The following is a 6095-nucleotide window of genomic DNA, read 5'->3' on the forward strand; positions in this document are numbered from 1 at the left end:
CGTGTGCCTGACAACCACCTCCGTTCTACCTTAGATTGGGTGAATATCTCTTGGATTCCTGATACACGATGCATGTTTGATCGCCTGACAACCGAGTGCTCACCTGACAACCGAGCCAGCCATTCCGTGAGATCAGAGTCTCTGGATTCTATTCCGGCCTGACCGAGAACCGACAGATGATTAGCCATGCTGTGACAGAGCATAGGAACATTTTCACTGAGAGGATGGGTGGTAGCCACTGACAACGGTGAAACCCTTGCATAAGCTTGCCATGGAAAGGAGTAAGAAGGATTGGATGAAGACAGTAGGAAAGCAGAGAGACGGAAGGGACCAAGCATCTTCATACGCTTATCTGAAATTCCCACCAATGAATTACATAAGTATCTCTATCTTTATCTTTATGTTTTATTCGTATATCACCCATATCCATTTGAGTTTGCCTGACTAAGATTTACAAGGTGACCATAGCTTGCTTCATACCAACAATCTCTGTGGGATCGACCCTTACTCGCGTAAGGTTTATTACTTGGACGACCCAGTACACTTGTTGGTTAGTTGTGCGAAGTTGTGTTTATGCCATGGTATTAAACACCAAGTTTTTTGATTCATTACCGGGGATTATTTGAGTTGTGAAAAGTATTGATCACAATTTCGTGCACCACTGTGTTTTCCACATATTCATGCATCCTAAATTTGAGTTCAGTACATATGCATTGATACCAACACTTACTTTAGGGCATTTTGTCCCCTTTTTATTTTACTGCTCTTTTTTCTTTTCTTTTTCTTTTTATTTTTCTTTTCTTAATATATTTTTTTAATGCATATGATTAAGGTTTTGAATGCATAAACATGTTCTTTACATTTTTCGCATTTTCACACAAAGTCTAACATACTCAATTCACAAACCAAACGTTTCCAAACCCACTTTTCCCCACACTTAATTCATGAGCATTCTCACTAGTTTAAGCTAATCAAGGATTCAAATTAAGGACATTATTGTTTTCTGTTTAGAGTTAGTAATGAGCTAAAGTAAAGAACAAATGGGTAAAATAGGCTCAAATTGGTTTGCAAAGGATAACGAAAGGGTAAGGTCATATGGGTATGTAAGCTTAGTGAAACAAGGCCTCAATCATATAAGTGCTTGAATACATCAAACAATGGAAATATAGAATTAAGCAAGATAAAGATTACAATTTTAGAGAGAATAACACACAAAAATAAAATATATTGGTTGATAAAATGCAACCAATCAAATAGGCTCAAAATCTCACTGGTTTTGTGTGTTCGAGCTCTAAACTATGTTCCAAAATAATATTTCTTCATACAAGTTTTTTTCAAAAAGTTTTTAATTTAAATTAGTGAAATACTATAAAAAGTTTCTTGAAAAAGAAAATATTATTTCAACCAAGTGGTAAAATATGCACAAAATCAAACAAACATGCAATCAAACATGCAAATGCAACAATGAAAAACAAAAATTGGTGTTGAGAAGGGACTAACTAACCCGTGGAGATCGATATCAACCTCCCTACACTTAAAGATTGCACCGTCCTCGGTGCATGCAACGATGTGCAGGTGGGTGGGGTTTGTGGTTCCTCAGCCGGTGCTCGTTGTAGAGTCTTTCTTTTTACCCTTCATGGTGGCCATCCTGAAAAGGGAGAAGAGAAAGGGACATGAAGTCAAAGGTATAGAGCAAAGGAGAGGGCATTACGAGTAATAATCATGCCAAAATAAAGAAGAATGTTGTTAACACATGGTCGCGACTCCATGAAATTAGGACAACAATGGAAACAGGGCATGATAAATTGAGGCAATTAAATGCAAGATGGTTATTGGCATGCTGGCAAAGGCATGAGTAGCGTAAATCAAGCATTAAAAGCCATAATGTATTATTAGTCGTGAGAAACTAACAATAACGTTTGTATTGACAATTATATTTAATTAATTAAATATTGAGAAGGGTTTTGTGAAAAACAGGCAATAGAGTAGAAGGATAGAATAATTAAGAATGCACAATGCCATACAGGCTTTTTCACAAACACAAAGCATGCATAATAAATAAGGTATGGAAATTATTAAATTGAACATGCAAGCACCCTTAAAAAATAATATATAATTGTCAAGCAATTTCTTAACAATCCACAAGCAAAATAATGACCCAAATAAATTTCTAACACCAATTGAAAGGAAAAAAGAAAGAAAAAGAAAGGAAGAAAGAAAGAAATAAGAAGGGAAAGAAAAGATTTAGATTTGGGGAAGAAAAGATAAGACATTTGGCTGATTTGGATAAGTTGTGCGGCGCAGGCGACGCGAGCGCATGGGACACGCGGTCGCGTGGGTCGCGCTTTGATGAAGTGACGCTAACGCGTGTGGCACACGGATGCGTGACTCGATATGTGCTAGTGGCGCGAGTGTAGCCTCGCGTACGCACAACTCTCTGTTTAAATGCATTTTTGCCAAAAATCTAGGGTGACACGGTCGCGTGGTTGACGCAATCGAGTGGATGGCCTAAATTTGAAAACGGCGTGGACGCGTGGGGCACACGTACGCGTGGCAGGGCTTGTGCTTCTAGCACGAGTCCAGCCCAATTCTAGCTCAACTTTCGGCCATACACCCTTTTTACGTCGATTTTGAGGCACGCGTCCACGTGGGTGACGTGGACGCGTGGGAGGCATTTTTCCCACATGATGCGAATGCGTCAGCGACGCGGTCGCGTGGACCAATTTGTGCCAAAGGCACGTGGTGCACGAAATTGTGATCATCAATGGCGCCATCAACATGGTACGCTCAATTGCAATCTCAACTCTTTATCACAACTTCGCACAACTAACCAGCAAGTGCACTGGGTCGTCCAAGTAATAAACCTTACGCGAGTAAGGGTCGATCCCACGGAGATTGTTGGTATGAAGCAAGCTATGGTCATCTTGTAAATCTCAGTCAGGCAGATTTAAATGTTTATGAATGATTTATGAATAAAGCATAAAATAAAGATAGAGATACTTATGTAATTCATTGGTGAGAATTTCATATAAGCGTATGGAGATGCTTTGTCCCTTCCGTCTCTCTGCTTTCCTACTGTCTTCATCCAATCCTTCTTACTCCTTTCCATGGCAAGCTGTATGTTGGGCATCACCGTTGTCAATGGCTACAGTCCCGTCCTCTCAGTGAAAATGTTCAATGCGCTCTATCACAGCACAACAATTCAGCTGTCAGTTCTCGATCATGTCGGAATAGAATCCAGTGATTCTTTTGCGTCTGTCACTAACGCCCCACAATCGCGAGTTTGAAGCTCGTCACAGTCATTCAATCCTTGAATCCTGCTCAGAATACCACAGACAAGGTTTAGACAAGGTTTAGGCACACGTTCATAGGTGAGAATGATGATGAGTGTCACAGATCATCACATTCAACAAGTTGAGGAACAAGTGATATCATAGAACAAGAATAAGCTTAATTGAATAGAAGAACAATAGTAATTGCATTAATACTCGAGGTACAACAGAGCTCCACACCTTAATCTATAGTGTGTAGAAACTCCACCATTGAAAATACATAAGAACAAGGTCTAGGCATGGCCGAATGGCCAGCCTCCCATAGAGGGTTCAATCATAAAAACATGATCAAAAGATTCAAGTGATCAAAAGACGAAAATACAATAGCAAAAGGTCCTACTTATAGAGAACTAGTAGCTAGGGTTTACAGAAATGAGTAAATGACATAAAAATCTACTTCTGGGCCCACTTGGTGTGTGCTTGGGCTGAGCATTGAAGAAATTTCGTGTAGATACTCTTCTTGGAGTTAAACGCCAGCTTTTGTGCCAATTTGGGCGTTTAACTCCCATTCTTGTGCCAGTTCCAGCGTTTAACGTCGGGCAGTTTTGAGCTGATTTAGAACGCCGGTTTGGGCCATCAAATCTCGGGCAAAGTATAGACTATTATACATTGCTGGAAAGCCCAGGATGTCTACTTTTCAACTCAATTGAAAGCGCGCCAATTGGGCTTCTGTAGCTCCAGAAAATCCACTTCGAGTGCAGGGAGGTCAGAATCCAACAGCATCTGCAGTCCTTTTTGCTAACATACTAAAAACTAACTAAAAACATACTAAAAACAATGCCAAAAAGCATATAAATTATCCGCTCATCACAACACCAAACTTAAATTGTTGGTTGTCCCCAAGCAACTGAAGATCAAATAAGATAAAAAGAAGAGAATATGCAATGAATTCCAAAAACATCTATGAAGATCAGTATTAATTAGATGAGCAGGGCTTTCAGCTTTTTGCCTCTGAACAGTTTTGGCATCTCACTCTATCCTTTGAAATTCAGAATAATTGGCTTCTATAGGAACTCAGAATCCAGATAATGTTATTGATTCTCCTAGTTAAGTTTGATGATTCTTGAACACAGCTACTTTATGAGTCTTGGCCGTGGCCCAAAGCACTCTGTCTTCCAGTATTACCACCGGATACATACATGCCATAGACACATAATTGGGTGAACCTTTTCATATTGTGACTCAGCTTTGCTAGAGTCCCCAATTAGAGATGTCCAGGGTTCTTAAGCACATTCTTTTTGCCTTGGATCACAACTTTATTATTTCTTTTTCTTTTTTTTCTTTTTCCTCTCTTTCTCTCTTTTTTTTCGAATTTTTTTTTTGTATTCAATGCTTTTTCTTGCTTCAAGAATCATTTTTTTATGATTTTTCAGATCCTCAGTAACATGTCTCCTTTTTCATCATTCTTTCAAGAGCCAAAATTCATGAACAACAAATTCAAAAGACATATGCACTGTTCAAGCATACATTTAGAAGTCAAAAGTATTGCCACCACATCAAAATAATTAATCTGTTATAAAATCTGAAATTCATGTAATTCTTCTCTTTTTCAATTAAGAACATTTTTCATTTAAGAAAGGTGATGGATTCATAGGACATTCATAACTTTAAGGCATAGACACTAAGACACTAATGATCATAAGACACAAACATGGATAAACGTAAGCATGAAAATTTGAAAAACAGAAAAATAAAGAACAAGGAAATTAAAGAACGGGTCCACCTTAGTGATGGCGGCTTGTTCTTCCTCTTGAAGATCTTATGGAGTGCTTGAGCTCCTCAATGTCTTTTCCTTGCCTTTGTTACTCCTCTCTCATGACTCTTTGATCTTCTCTAATTTCATGGAGGAGAATGGAATGTTCTTGGTGCTCCACCTTTAGTTGTTCCATGTTGGAACTCAATTCTCCTAGGGAGGTGTTGATTTTCTCCCAATAATTTTGAGGAGGAAAGTGCATCCCTTGAGGCATCTCAGGGATTTCATGATGAGTGGGGTCTCTTGTTTGCTCCATCCTTTTCTTAGTAATGGGCTTGTCCTCATCAATGAGGGTGTCTCCCTCTATGTCAATTCCAACTGAATAACAGAGGTGACAAATGAGATGAGGGAAAGCTAACATTGCCAAGGTAGAGGACTTGTCCGCCACCTTATAAAGTTCTTGGGATATAACCTCATGAACTTCTACTTCTTCTCCAATCATGATGCTATGAATCATGATAGCCCGATCTGTACTAATTTCGGACCGGTTGCTAGTGGGAATAATTGAGCGTTGGATAAACTCCAACCATCCCCTAGCCACGGGCTTGAGGTCATGCCTTCTAGTGTAAGGGTGTTCATCTCCTTGCATCATGGGCAAGTTGAATGCCAACCTTACATTTTCCGAGCGCCCTCTTCACAAATGTCTATGAGGACTTGGTCCAACTTTTGATCAAAGTTGACCCTTCTAGTGTAAGGGTGTTCATTTCCTTGCATCATGGGCAAGTTGAATGCCAACCTTACAATTTCCGGACTAAAATCTAAGCATTTCCCCCGAACCATTGTGATCCAATTCTTTGGGTCCGGGTTCACACTTTGATCATGGTTCTTGGTGATCCATGCATTGGCATAGAACTCTTGAACCATTAAGATTCCGACTTGTTGAATGGGGTTGGTAAGAACTTCCCAACCTCTTCTTCGGATCATGTCGAATCTCCGGATATTCACTCTTTTTTAGTTTGAAAGGGACCTCGGGGATCACCTTCTTCATGGCCACAACTTCATAGAAGTGG

This window comes from Arachis duranensis, chromosome 6 (genome assembly GCF_000817695.3).
Source record: "Arachis duranensis cultivar V14167 chromosome 6, aradu.V14167.gnm2.J7QH, whole genome shotgun sequence".
In the NCBI taxonomy this organism is placed as follows: domain Eukaryota; kingdom Viridiplantae; phylum Streptophyta; class Magnoliopsida; order Fabales; family Fabaceae; genus Arachis; species Arachis duranensis.